The sequence below is a fragment of the Tachypleus tridentatus genome, chromosome 9 (assembly GCF_004210375.1).
Source record: "Tachypleus tridentatus isolate NWPU-2018 chromosome 9, ASM421037v1, whole genome shotgun sequence".
Classification (NCBI taxonomy): Eukaryota; Metazoa; Arthropoda; class Merostomata; order Xiphosura; family Limulidae; genus Tachypleus; species Tachypleus tridentatus.
In genome coordinates, this window is record NC_134833.1 from 105,961,110 (window position 1) to 105,976,922 (window position 15,813).

A 15,813-nucleotide genomic window follows, 5' to 3' on the forward strand; every position below is an offset into this window, starting at 1 on the left:
TAAGTAACGTACACAAAATCAACAACCAATATTAGCGGCGGGGATCTATAAATCCGATGCCAAATTTTTGATGTGAGGGAAACGGGTGAACCCCGAGAAAACCCACTTTCACTAACTGGCGCCAATGAAACCAGCTATTGCCTGTTAAGTTAGCGCGAAGGAAAGGAAGGGCTGGCAAACTGAGGTGGCTCAATCGCAGATCTAAGTGAACTTGGAGAATACCATAGGCTTGAAGCGTCGAATACTTCCCGTGTCACGACTTGGGAATTCGATCGAGAAAATACGAGGCCGCGAGCATGTTGATGACGAAGACTGTGAAAAGTAGCAAACGAACAACCAACCTTTGTTTGCTTATATATACTAGCTGAAGTACCAGTACTACGGACAGAAGTTATGTAAATTCATGATTAATGAAAGGTTGTCTTAGGACATGAAAAGTTGTTTCCTTTACACATAATTTAATTAAACCACAAAACGTTCATAAAAACAGCAAACACAAAATTTGAAAACATAAATTTGCATATATCTCCTCATGGACCCAACAAACGTTCATGCCAAATTTGGTGAAGATCCATCAATAGGGGCGAAAGTAGTAGTTAAAAAACCCGCAAAATACAAAATTGAAAAATTGTGTATTTTTGTTTGTTTAGAATTAAGCACAAAGCCACGCAATGGATTACCTGTGCTCTACTCACCAAGAGTATCGAAACACGGTTTTTAGCGGTGTGAGTCAACAGACTTGCCGCTGTGCCACTGGGTGGCTTGTGGGTATTTCTTCATGTACCTAATGAATCTCTATACCAATTTTGGTGAAGATTCATCCACATCCTGCGAAATATTTACATGGACATACAACAGACAGTGCTATTATATTTATATAAATGGCGCCAGTGCATTATATCCACGTGATGTTTTTATGACACCATATTTAAACCCTAAAAATGGAGAAAAATAACGTTCTCCGTGACGGGAAATGGAGGTGAAGCTAAAAAATCGTGACCCCTATTGCAAATCTACATGCACAGAGAATAAAAATTAAAAATTTCGCTAAATGAAATTGGGAGTTACACATGGAATAATAAAAAAGGTTTTTCCAGTATCATATAAGCAAGAATTCTATTATAGTATGGTATGTATATATATATAACTTATTCAGTTAGCATGTGATAAACGTGGGCAAACTGATCACCATTAGTACATTAGTACAAAATTCTATGATGAAGAAATATTTTAATTATCAAAACAGGCCTTGACAACTACAACAAAAACGCAGCATATGTTAAAAAGATCACCATGGCACAGTCTATAACGTGAGATATAAAATGAGCCACTGAGTTTTCGAAGTGAATACGGAACTAAGACTCACATTGCGGTGGGGATGCATCGTCTACCAGTCTTATCCTCTGTTCGCTAGTCTCACGTGTTAAAAAAAGAAACTAAACATAAAATAACTAAGAAAAATAAGAATAAGTTAAGAGAGCGAGATCTGGGTGCTCAAGCCTACAATGCCCCATATCTCTATTAATCTTTACTTTCTACAGTAAGTTGTGCGAAAGTCTCTTGTCCAAAGAAATGTATAAAGAAAGAAAAACGAAAATAAGGTCCTACCACTGAGGGTAAGTAAGAGAGCTATACCTTCTGACTTTGATATTCCAGCTTCCAATATAATAGTTGTGGTGTGTATATATATATACATATATATCATGGTGGAACGCTGCCTCGCGAAATTAGACACTTTAAGGAGTGACAACTTGGCGCAATGTTCTGACCAAATGACCCACCACATTTCAAATACTATCTTCGTATATTTGTCAGTTTTCACTTCTTTGGATATTAAGGCAGAACATGATATATCTTGTTTTATCTAATTTGCCGTATATTTATACCGTCAGCGAATGCTAGTAAAGAAGTGATGGCTACTTTGTTCACTTGGGGCATCGTTTTATCTAATGTACCGACACTCACTTAAATTTTTTAGTGCTGGCAAATAAAACCACTTTATATTTTTAATGTGTTTAGTTACACTCAGATATATTTTCGTGATAGCAAAAATTAACAATTTAATTTCATACTTCTTCACTTTTTTGTTTGTTCTTTTAATTAGTGTTAAGTTCATTCACGTAAACTGGGGAGTCTTAGTTATTTATAGCCGCCATTTTGCACTCTCGGTGTTAAAACAAACTTGTTATTATAGTCATTGTTAATTCGGGCTATTGTTCCTATCATTAGTAAGTGTTAATAAACAAACTTAAGTTCCTTTGCCTAATTTTGCTTATTGTTAACCTTGAAATAATAAATTCACATACATCGATCACTGTTTGTAAAAACAGGTCAGTGTTCTCCTATTTACTTGCCATTTCTTTTATTTCACAGTTTATAATTTCATATATTCCAAGGCCTACCTTTGGTATAGTTAAAGTGAACAGTCAATATACCTCTTTATTCACAAGCCATGCCAATTATTAACCTTGTGAAATATGAAAATGTTATTGTAGCGGAATACTTTGTGAAATGATACCTATCTTAATCACTTACTTTAACTATAACTGATTAATTCAGCAGAATACTTTGTGAACCATAAACAATTATTTCACTTGTTTGTGATTACTTTAGAATAATTCTAAGAACCCAGCAATGAAAGCAAAGTAGAAAATGTTACACAATGTGAGCAACACTTACTTCTGTCGTATCCAGTACCGACCAAAATCTAAATTCATCAAGCCAGCTGAAATACGATGGAGAGAGAGATCGTACGAAGGTTCTATATACCAACAATTTACGTGAACAACAACTGTTATGGTGTTAATCAAACTAAGAAAGTGTATCGTAACTACTATCAATCTTTTCCTAAGTCACTTATAAATTTGATTGTTAGATAATAATTAATAACCCAACATTAAGTGACTCAATTATAAATCTGAAGACATATAACACTAAAAACAGAGTTTTGATGTCATTGGTCGGTACAACACAAACAGTCCATTGTGTAGCTTCACGCTTAGCAACATAAACGCAACATTGTTTTATTAGATGAATATCTTTCACACTGTAATTTTTCCTTACTATATTAATAGAGCTGATACTGTAAGAAGTGTAAATCAATAGAATACTTATTGAACTGTAAATAGTGCTTTAATTGTTCACTGTAACTATAGCAGATTACAAGCCAACAGAATGTTATATAAACTGTAAGCATTAATCTCATTTTTTTTCTGAAATACAAGTCAGTGAAGTTTATTAGAAACTGTAAATATGTCTCAACTGTTCATTAAAGACGTAGGTTCTATAATTCACTGTATATTTCATAAACTATATAAAAACATCCTAACTGTTTACAGTAGCAGGTATAACTCTATTGTACGTCTTTTGAAATGAAAATATTTATCTTAAATGTCCATTGTATCTTTAATAGAATTAATTTAGAAAAATAACTGATGAGCTGTAGGAATATTATCTTAGTTGTTCAGTATAATATCAGAATGGGTTGGAAAACAACGTCCTTTTTCTTGCAGCAATTTCACTTAAATGTCTGCTGAAGTAGCAGCTGACAAATGGATGAGTGGGTGTATGTCAATGGAATATCAGTTGAAGCTCAGGAATAATTTAGCTTTTCTGTTTTACTGCTTAAAGTTAGTGGAATACCTGTTGAAATGTAAAGATTCGTTTTAATTATTGTTGTTGTTTGTAATTAAGCACAAAGCTATAAAATGGGTTATCTGTACTGTGCCCACCACGGGTATCGAAACCCGGATTCTAGTGTTGTAAATCCTAAGACGTACTGCTGTGGCACTGTCGGGGCATTTCTGTAATGCATATTGAAACATCAAATATATATTATTTCTAGGAATAACCTAAATTTAACACCAAATTCTGTTTTTGTGTTTTTAGATATATGGTCACTCGATGTTTTGCTTTACAACTTAGTCGAAAGTGTTCCTCTAAAACTGCAAAGTTTGTGTTTAAACGAAAAGATCCTTTAAAAATTGAAATGAGAAACTTTGAAAACCCAATAAGCACATACAAATACAAAAAAAAAAAAGATGCATTTGATATCATATGGTCTTTTATTTCTAAATTCGTCTTACTTGTGCGCGTTAACTATAACCAATATACATCTGTTGAATATCCGTTGAATTTTCATTAGTGGTTTTTAAGAATTTACCGTAACCCTAGCAGATGTTAGTCAATCGAATACCACACACTAGCTAAAAATATTCATAATTTCTTGTTTCCAGAAATATCTTGTGAAAATGTATTATAATTTTCACCTGTAGAGGGGGGTCTTCCCAATCAAAATTTTGTGAACTATAAATTTTTGTTTGTAAACTGTCATTTTATTTCAATATAGTAGTAGTACCAACAACGGTATTATCAACTATGGAATGTATAAAATGTTTGTAATATTAGTAGTTCTGTCAGGTTGAATACATTGATGTCATTTTGTTGTTTTTTTCACTTTTTTTTGTTTCATAAATAGCCTCGATCATTTCAAACAAGCTATATGCTAAACTGTTAAAAACTTAATAACTAAGTCCCGAAAAATGCGTATGTTATGACGTGAGAAGTCATCAACTACCTTTTAAATCCAAGGGTATGTTATGACATGAATCAAATACTTACTAATTCTCCTATTTAGATGTATGATTTGGTATCATTTTTAGAGAAGTTTAGGTTATTTATCCCATAGTAAAGTTAAGCACTTGCTTCCGTGTAAGATTCCTTAACAAGTATATTTAGAGTCGTTTTACTTTTAGTACCTTTGAACATAATATAAAAGCATACCGATACAAAGGCAAGAACAAGAGAAATATCTACAACTCACGTAAGCAAAAGATTCGAAGTACTTATTGTTCATGATATTATCAAAAAATCTAGCAATAGGAAGGAGAACTTAATTTTCTGTCACACAGTCTTATGCTCAGTTGGTACATTAAATGTGCTGTCCGCTACGCTCAGTTTAGTGTTACATCGCATCCTAAAAACAAGCGTTCATGGCAACAGAATAACTAAAGCAATCTAAAAATCAAAATGGGGATCAAACACACATCTTTTTGGCTAGAGATCTGTAGAAATAACTGCAGGCGACACACGAACACCATGTTACATTATGCTTATGATTAGTTTTGTCAACATTATTTTTTCCTTGCACAGTTCTTCACCAACCCACTCTCTTTTCTGATCATTGCAACATACCGCCATCATATATTCTGAAACGCTTTCTTTGTTGTTAAATCTGCAAGCACCCTAGCTATACTGTAGTTAAGAAAACATGTGCTATCCCTAAACTCCGCCAGAAGTGAGCAGCTGCATTTCTTACAGTAAACAACACATTCTATTGTAATAGAACTAGGGTTGATAACGAAAGTGCTACGTTACTAAGCTTATTTTATCTACTGACGGTAAGTCATCATGGATGAAGACGGGTTTATCCACTAGACAAGAAAATGTGCACGTGACTCTAAGCCATACCTGTTCATCCTAAGATAGCTGTTTTGCCGCAAGGAAGAGTACAGGATGTCATACTGATCTGGTACGTAACTCGAAGAATTACGATGACGCGACAAAGGCTCTGGCGCCACAGCCGGCCAGCTAGCTGCATCATAGGGAAGACGCACAAACAAGTACGTACTATCGTATTGCTTGAATTTTGATTGGCTAGTAGGCCCTAGGCGCTATATATAAAGCTGTCTGTATGTATGGTACTGCTAGAGTGCGTACAGACACACAAGGGTATCGTATGTCACGAAAGCTACTTATGGAATTGTGAAAAAATTATAATTCCAGTGTAATGTAACTTAAAATCTCCAGAGTATCTTAATGTCGAAATAATTATAGCAAAAAAGTAAAGTTTCACAGACACACTTTGTCTTAACAATTCATTATCAGTCCACAAATATCGAGTTCATTAGATTGTCTTATACTTACTGTTCAATTACAAAAACTTAAAATAATTAATAGTTATGTTAAAGTTGAAAACTTAAAATCGGGATATTATATGAATATAAAAATATAAATAATAATCACACTATCCAGAAATTTTTTCTGTTCTTCGCAGATTCTATTTCGTTTCTATCAGTGTTTAGTCTGTACAAAAATTACTTTAAAAAACAATAAGTTTGGTTTGAATTTCGCGCAAAGGGCTATCTCGCTATCCGTCCCTAATTTTGAAGTGCAAGACAAGAGGGAAGGTAGCTAGCTAGTCATCACCAACCACTGCCAACTCTTAGGCTACTCTTTTACCAACGAATAATGGGAATGACCGCACATTATAACGCCCCCACGGCTGAAAGGGTAAGCATGTTTGGTGTGACAGAGATTCGAATCTGCGACCCTCGGATTATGAGTTGAGTGCCTTAAGCATCTAGCCATGTTGGGCCTAATTACGTTGAACTTCAAATCCAAATTGAAATTATCGTGCATCTCGTAATATTCGTGCACATATATTTTTGTGGTTCCCAAAATCAGCTTCTTTTTTTTACGTTGTACATACGATAAAACTTCGAAATTACAATATAAGACTTAAACTGTAATAATTTAAGCTGTTTAAGGTAATATTTTCTTACAACCAACAGTAATGCCAAGTCAGTTACGTAGTAAAAATGTATGTTTATCTTATTAGTATCCTTTTGACTTTTTTTTATACTACAAGGAAAATACTACTTAAAAGGCATGTAAGGATTTTCTTATAATCATTTATTGCTATGATATTTTAGGCTGATGGTCTCGCTTACTAGGCTGGAGGTTTAACCCGATAAATAAGATCTGGATTTAACTGTGCAAAGTTTCCGTTTATTAAAGGACAAGTAAAGTTTTCAACAGCACTTTTATTATTATCGTTTTTATCTTGAAGTTTGCAGTTAAGAACAAAGTTGCACAATAGACTATCTGTGCTCTGCCCACCATGAGTACAGAAACCCACTTTCTAGCGCTCTATGACCACAGACATGGTGTTATGTCACTTGGGGTAGGGGGCTATTATTATCGGTGTTCAGACGACAGGAATAAGATGTAACACGTATTAATGAAAAGTGAATATTGAGACTACAATCGAAGGCTGTAACTTCATAACAAGTATAAGAAGCACAAACATCAGTTTTTGAATTCACTGGTGTAGTTCCACTTGTATTTTCCTCCTTTGAAAATAAGCAATAGATCAGTTTTAAAAACCTATTTCTAAATATTTTGATGGATAACTATATACTTTAATTTAGACATATTTTATAATGTGATAGAGCTACCATAAACAGACTGCTAAATGACCATTATTAAATTAAAATAGTGCAACTTTAAAACCTGTTTTATCAAAAATCACAATAATGATTTATAATTGGAATCACAAGGAACTACACAAAACAATAATGAAACATTATTTCAAAATGTACCTTAAAAGTAAAGATTCAGTTCAGACAATACGTTCAAACCTTTACTCCTTACGCTGTACACATATAAAAACGCACAAAAAGCACGTATTTAGACTAACAAGGAAAAGAAAAACCACTTAAAATGGCCCATTTTACATTTTATTATTTATAAAGGGAAGGACAGAAGACTAGCCGTTGGAGTTTGATTATTACTACCAGTCACAATTTATTTATATTAAGTAAGGATTGTAGTGGAGCGAAGCACACGAGCACTAGCTCGAGGGAGTTTACAGTTAAAATAAAGGATTTGACTTTGAGAATAAGATTCAAAACACTAAAACATTTTTAATGTACTTTTCACAACATTCTGTGTTACAATTAGTTCTTAGAATAACTTAATTAAACTAACAAAACTCTTTTAACATAACTAACAAATGTTCCTGAATTATATTTCCAATATCATTACTAAACTGAGTTGATCACTTGTTAACTATACTACTCGATGCTATGGAAGATGGCAATATGTTACTCACAGAGAGCTTAGGCAACAAACTCTGGGTAGCTCCATCAAAAGAGTAGTCATCTTTTACCTGCCTAAATTCTCTTTCTTTATTAACTGCAACTAACTGCTACGGCGGCCGGCGAGTTTTCGGCCACTTTCTCTGGCTTCCTCTTCTCTACTGAAGTTTCTTTTCTTCTCAGTTCTTTGCCTTGTTTTCTAGACTCAAACATGAGATTTTTTATTAAACCTTCTTAATATTCTTACAATCTTCCAAATAGTGTACACAACTACCCGCAAGTAGGTTGGACACTTAATTGGTTATTTAGCGTTGATAGTTTTGTAATTCTCAAAATGAGAACCAAAACCACTTATTCATTGGTTGCAGGTAGTTAGTAAATCAACACCCTTCTCATTGTATCATTACACTTATTTTTGATATGGATACCATATCAAAGTTTCGACTTATTCCTTTCTTAGCAACTTTTAATCACGATAATATAAGCATTAGCTGTAGCTTTCTCATTGCTGCAGTGGCGCTAGTCCGTAGATAATGGTCTAATTTCTCGTCTCTAATGAGGCGTTTTTTACTTTTCTCGTGACTTCAATAGTGTCGTTTTGGAAATAGTACAAACACAAACATTTCTCAATGCATCTCTCTTCTTGAGAGCGTGTATCACTCTTTTCCATATTGCATATAATTGAAGTATTTGAAATGACCAGAAATGCCGCAAATGCTTTGTATTTCTATTCTCTTGCCAGCCTACAACAAAAACAGTTTGATAAATTGTACCTAAACCTTTTGTTGATTATTAAATAAAGTACTATGAAGGCCGTAGGAGTATCAAAAAGTCGATTTGTTTCTTTTGTATTTTACATTATCTAAAAAACTTTATAATTATAGTGTAAACGATGTATCTTTACCTCTTAAATTCAGCTTTCTTACAAACATTTTGTGTTCTTTCAATTATATTGTAAATGACATATCACTACCTCTTGAAGTTAGCTTTCTCACAAACGTGTTCTGTTATTTCAAAAACTTAAGTACAGAGTAACACAAGAAAAAACAACCAATAATATAATAGATAAACATTATATAACTGTAATATGTAGATACTCAGCTCTTTATACATGAAAATCACTTAATATCTTTCGTGATGACGAGAAACTCGCTTAAAGTAAAAATGTATTCTCAAGATGGTTAACTTTAAGATGACCTAAAAAGGTCGAAATGTTGTCTTGTACTTTATTTTAATTAAAGTTTTAATACCCATACCAGCCGTCTTGAGAATACAAGACGGTGTCTTTAGCCCCTATGTTACATATGAAGTGAATGAGTAAACAAAAAAGTTTGCACATAAAGCTTGTGTACATATTGTTTGGATTTTTTCCCGTGTTGTCTTATTTTAATGGAACTCTTTAAAGTCCTCCTTCTTGCAAGTATTAACCATGGATCAGCTTAAGGTTATGTTACTTTTACTTAATTTAAAACAAATGCCATAAGGTTGTCACTAGTGTATTAGGGTTATTCGTATTCACCATACACAGATATGTTTTAGTGTTCTTAATGGAACACTGGCTCTAATATTGTTTGAATTGTATTTTATTTGTTTATTATCCAGTAAAAATAGTTTAATCATCAATGAAGTTTGTAGTCAATCAGAAAACTACATAATGTGCTATCTGTGCTTTGCTCACCACAGGTATTAAAGCCCAGTTTCTAAATTATGTGTCTAGTAGCATGTAAAAGTACGTTTGTTTATGGTAAGTTCTGGTCGGTTTCATAAATTTTAGTATAATTATTTAGTAACTTAAGCTTTTTATTGAAAAATAAACCTGTATGGCAAATAACAATGTAGTAAAAACCACAAAAAAAGCTGTTAACATGTGAAAAATCTGTACAGTTATTTTTTTATTTGTTTTAAAAACTATATTTGTTTGGTTCATCGTTAAACATAAAGCTACATGATGAACTATCTGCGCTTGGCAACTACGGAGACTGAACCTTAGGTTTTAACAATATTAACTTGCAAGCCTACAACTGAGCCACCAAAATTAATTTAAAAATTGATGAGCTAACATATAGATACATACTATAAATAGTTCGTAAAAAGTTAGCACCAAATTTCATTATTTTTTTTTTATTATAAGTCTTAATATATTTGTCTTAATTATTCTGTAAAACAAATGTACTTAATTCTTCATCTGGTAGAATTACAAACTCTGAGAAAGTCTTTTTGTTTTTAGATGTAATGATCCACCAAAGGAAAGAGAACATCTGACAATACCAATGAGTAGATATGTTCCACCCTTCGATGGGCATCATACTACCAGATCACATTTTTTTGCGGCAAAAACCTATTTTGGATATTTTCAGGAATAAAGCAGGATAACAATCGAAAGGTAAAAAAGAGGAAAGCCATAATAATCAAGTATTCGATCTTCAGTAGCAAAGGTCCAGATGGATAATGCAATATTAGGTAAATTCCCATTGGTATTGGTCAAAAGTTCAGCTACGTGTGTAAGTTGAAAAGGGTTATAACAAGTAATTTACAACTGCAAACTGATATAAAATCATTGAGAAATGAGTTCACAACTCTATGCATTGGTAAAAAGACATTTATAAGAGCTTTACTTTTATGCGCGTGCTATATCGTCATAGAAAATTTATCCTTCATGTCTATAAACTTCTTGATTCTCAGGATTCATTCGGTATCTAATTAACCAATACCTCTTCTCATTCTGGCCTCTGTTGTCCATGAAAGATAACACAGCTTACACTTTAATCCGGCCTCATTCATCTCCCTACTATTTGATTATCACGTGTATAGAGTCTGGTTCCAACATAAAGAAATGTGAATAAAGGCTACAAACTAGTTCCTACACACATGGGCTGATATCACCCTTATCTGTTGATTAGAATACACTTCCCTTCGCAACAAACATGCTCACTCTTTCAGCCGTCAGGGCGTTATATGTGACGGTCAATCTCACTATTCGTTGGAAAAAGAGTAGCCCAAAAGTTGGCGGTGGGTGCTGATGACTAGCTGCCTTCCCTCTAGTCTTACACTGCTAAATTAGGGCTGGCTAACGCAGATAGCCCTCGAGTAGCTTTGCGCGAAATTTCAAAAACAAATAAACAAACATTCCTTCTAACTTATGTAATCACATTTGTTAATATTACCTTTTTCTTCATAACATTCTTAAGCTATAATTGAGATTACTCTGGGCATTGGGTCTAATAAAAAGTAACTTCTGAAAATATCACATCATAATCCAATTAATACTTATTTGTTTTTTAAATTTCGGGGGTGATTCAAACCCCCGACCTTCATATTACGAGTCGATCACCTCAACCCACCTGGCCATGCCAGGCCGCCAATTAATGGTGGTGATGAAAATAATGTTATATAAAAGAACATTTTAATATAATAGTAATACAAGTGTTCGTAAGGTTTTGATGCTTCCCCGCTAGTACAGCGGTAAGTCTACGGATTTCCAACACTAAAATCAAGGGTTCGATTCCCCTCGGTGGGCTCAGCAGATAGCCCCAGGTGGATTTGCTATAAGAAAAACACACACGCTTGTTGATACATTAATTAAGAAGACCATGTCAGAACTTATGGACAAAAAACAAATAATCAAAATATAAATTGTGAAACGTAATCATTTCTCTGCCACTGTTGAATCAACTCCGTACGAACTTTAAAAACAAACAAAAAACGAACTGGTTCTCGATTCCACAAAGTTACACTTTGCATCATTTTTCACAGTAACGTTCCCTGGATTGTACTTTGCCTTATTTTCACTTAATAGCTTAAAATAACCAGCTAATGAAAGAACAGTAATAATAATAACAATAACGAATCATTTGAAAAAGAGACAGAAGAAGAAAGAGGTACTTTGTACGTTTATTCAAAATAATGATATATTATAGGCACTTCTCGAAGAAATAATTTTATGTTTTTATTTTCTTCTGGTATTACAATATTTATTCTGAATCCTTTCTTTGCAGAGAATATGTGCAGGTATTATACAACGTATAATCAATATAACTCTTAAGTTGATCTTGTTTGATTTTACTTTTGTGTTTTTTGTTATTCATGATGTTTGTACTACCTGTTTTTAGCTACAGTAACAATGTTTTATGTGATCTTGCGTTAGGATATCATCACTATTTTAATGTTCTTCAACAATTATTCAAGTGATATCTTGACGTTACAGGCCCACCTGTGTATAATTAGAATAATTAGTCACGTAGTATTGCATGTCGTGTTGAGGAATTTGAGGGACCTTGGATTTTGCAACTGATCTAGATCATTATAGAATATAGTCTAGTTACTCTAGTAAAACTTCATCACCATTAGTCAATCCATGCAGTAAATCATAGGTACAAATGCCTTTATGTTTACAATAAAATAAATATTGTTCATTTTATATTCCAGCTCATTTTAACCTGTCGCAATTACTAAGAAATTTAATCGATATCGTTGGTAGGTAAATCTCCTGTTGCCTAGCGGACCTATCAGATATAACTAAAATTAATTCAGTTTCAAGCGTTAAGTCATAAATAGAATACCAAGATAGTGCCAGAAATATCTTCTTACGCATCACAGTCTCTAACCTAACACTGATACCTCCGTCGTCAGTTTGACTTGGTTGTTTGTTTTATCGTGTTATAAAATCCAGTGTGGATTCATGCACATCAACATATGAAATTCTTGCGTATAGGCAATACAGCATCTGTCAATAAATAATGAAAGAGGCGATTATCATTAACTGAACGTAGTATCCATACTCACCGCTAGGGAAACCTCTTGTTGATGCCTTAATTTAAAATTCACTGCTTTTAATTAATATTTAATATGCAGTAAAGGGCAATTGAAAATACGGCTAAACTAAATAATCTATTAACAAATATGTTAACAAACTAACAAATGAAATATGATTTACTAGCTCACAAGATTGTAAACATAAATTTACTTATTTTATTTGATACAAAATTGTTTTAATGTTGATGAGTAAATTAGAATGGAGAGCAACTGCTTGTTGTAAAAACACAAGTGTAGAAGACGAAGTTTTGCGCGTCTTTCGTTTTCCGTCTTGTAATAGGCAGTTGCTGTCCATTCCAGTTTACTCATGAATATTTTGCCTAAACAATCTATCAAAGAATGCTGTAATATTCATTAATTGTTAGGAAGCCTCATTTGAATTAATTTTATTCAGTATGATAATTAACAATAATGTTTGATTCTTATGAGCTAGTCACTTACATATTCAGTTTCATTTATAACATTATGTTAAAAAAAGCAAAAAAAACAAGTCCCCCGATAGGACAGAAGTAAGTCTACAGGCTTACAACGCTCAAATACTGGGTTCGATTGCTCTTACTGACCGTAGCAGAGAGAACAGTGTGACTTTCCTTCCTCTAAAATAACCAAATATAAAAAAAAATATCGAATTGCACAAAATAAAATATCGCCGAATTGTTCCTAGAGGGCTACAAGGAGAAATAGAATCTCGAAGACGGGGAGGGACAATGTGATTATAAATATTATTAATAAGAAATAAGTGAAGGTGGAGGAGAGAGTATTTAATGATTATTATCTTGAACGTAGCAGTTGCATATTGTTTTTACTGATAAAGCAGTGAATTTACTAAAGATAAGAAATCCTTTGGTAGGTCTATTAAAGTAGTATTATTACAGTACTAGTTACATTGTTAATTTTATTAGTGTGCTAGAACTGGCACAGGAATATTACTAATGTTGCTCTTCTTAATACCAGTTAAAATATTGTTAAGTACTAACAGTGTAATAGTTTCTGTAGATTTGTATGATACTGAGTGGCCTGATTCTAATGTTTTTAACAAAAGAACGAAACGAGAAATTTTTGAACTTTAACAAATCTAAGCCTAACAAACTAATGTTAGTAGTAACCTAGTTACATGGTATTTTCAGTAAGAATTATACTTTGACTGAGATTGTAATCAGTGTAATCGTTACTAAATTGTAATCGTGTAATTCAAGTGTAATCGTTACTAAAGTTTAACTAAGAGTCGGTACTCAAGCAAACATGACATTTACAGTAGATATATGATCCATACTACTGTTTGGCTGTAAGTCAATTTATGTAAGTTTTTTGTGTCTTCTGGATACAAGTTAGAGCTAATTGTGAATTATGTTTAAGTATGAATCATCACTCGTTCAGAAAAAAAACAATCTTTACTATTATTAAAGTTTATACTACAGATATATACACACAACATTTATTTATTTTAACCAACGTTTGCCCTTGTGGCTTCATCAGGCTTAATATATTAAATATGCAGGAAAACTATGTCAAGGCAAGATAAAATGTATAAATTAATTCCATCAATTTCAAACTCATACTTGTAGATTCTAATTATATTAATAAATGGAAGGAAGATTGTGAACAACTTAGTGTTGAAAATGAAGTATGAGCTATGAACATATTAAAGAGGTTTTAACACATTGGTTGTAAACTTGAAATATCGTAATTGAAAGATATCAACCACCACCAATTCTGTGTCATGTCATGATGTAATTGATACATCATTCATGCCACAAATAATAAATTAGTGATGAAAGAACCTCATTTGTGAGATCTCATGAATATTTCTTAAGATAATATTGAATTACAAATAATACAGACCTGAAATGGTTTTGTCTTGAAATGTTTACATATTCTGCAGTAATTAGTGTATGCTGACTTCAAACCCATCCATTTTTCTCTATCACATACAGATTTTACACAAAATGTCATATGTACTTCTACACAAATGAATAATTTTCATTGAAATAGGGGTAATATTTTTTTATGCTTAAAATTAAAATATTTACAACCACTTACTATAAACTTCACTAGACTAATCACAACATGAAAGTCTTGTCTATCATTCCAGAACTCACGAGAAATGTATATCTTATTACAACAGAGCTTGCAGTGTGTGTGTCCAAAACTGAAACTACAATACCAGTCATCACTAATCATAATTGGGTAAAATTTTTATGAGAGGATTTTGAGTTTTTGCTCCTGAACTTTTTTTTTAGATTTGACTTTAAAAAATTTGAATAATTTTTTTTAATATTAAGCTCCAAATTTCTGCTTTCTGGAAGTTTATAGAAAAGTATATATTTTTTTTTTCTAATTCTCATTCACTCAATGAACAGTTTGTGCAGGTTTTCTGCCAAATTTTTTTTTAAACATATGGAAAGAAAAATATGAATTGAAGAATGAATAATTCAAATAAAATCACAGGAAGAAAAACAAATATGAGAAACTAAATTAAAAGTATTTGCTTTTAAAAAGTGTTGAATTGGAATTAAGTTTGGAAAATTGCAACAGATGAATTAGTTAAAGAACTAGGGTAGCTATAAAAGTAAGTTTCTAAGTTCCTCTCACAATTCAGAGAGGCTTGGAAACCAGCAAAGCATGGGAATTTGATGGCTTGTATAATAAAAAAAGATTGATTCACTCAGTGAAAGCTTCCTTCTTAGTCTTTCAACTGTTTTTTTGAGGTTGTTATGTGTCATGTGGCTAATAAGAAAAGGTGTGTATTTGGTGTATTTAGATTATCAAAAAACCTAAAATTACAAACCCCTATTTTGGCTCCATGTTGTTACCTTGAATTGTGTTTGGTGAAATCACAATAGGAATTTGTAGTTTGAGTAAATAATGTCTACAGTATCTTTAATCTTGTTTGTTTACTTTTTTATGATCCCTATTTGCAGATTTTTTTTTCCTCAATTTTTAAATTTATTTTTTGTTGGCTTTTTTATGCTCAATTATGGGCAAAGAATTATTTGATGGTAGCTAACTTTCTACATTGTAATTATAATAAATACGGCTGGTAGTTAGCTAAACCAGTTCATGATTTACTGCAACTATTAGCAATCTGATTGCATTAGTGTAAGAGGTAAAATGTTAAGCT

General features: G+C 32.6%; 2 protein-coding genes across 10 annotated transcripts in view; one reads left to right on the top strand and one right to left on the bottom strand.

Annotated features, from left to right (window-relative positions):
- Positions 1-5,597, bottom strand: part of LOC143225970 (uncharacterized protein CG43867-like) — a 129,881-nt gene extending 124,284 nt beyond the window's left edge. For 5 of the 6 annotated variants that reach the window (XM_076456242.1, XM_076456241.1, XM_076456239.1 and 2 more), the window contains exon 1: positions 5,470-5,597. The gene's annotated coding sequence lies outside the window, so the exon portion shown is untranslated. Of the gene's footprint in view, positions 1-5,193; positions 5,213-5,469 lie in introns of those variants that run through there. The other variant, XM_076456238.1, reaches the window with a different exon arrangement.
- Positions 5,256-15,813, top strand: part of LOC143225972 (calmodulin-lysine N-methyltransferase) — a 70,249-nt gene continuing 59,691 nt past the window's right edge. For 2 of the 4 annotated variants that reach the window (XR_013014230.1, XM_076456245.1), the window contains exon 1: positions 13,356-13,538. The gene's annotated coding sequence lies outside the window, so the exon portion shown is untranslated. Of the gene's footprint in view, positions 5,622-10,107; positions 10,341-13,355; positions 13,539-15,813 lie in introns of those variants that run through there. The other 2 variants (XM_076456247.1, XM_076456246.1) reach the window with 2 other exon arrangements.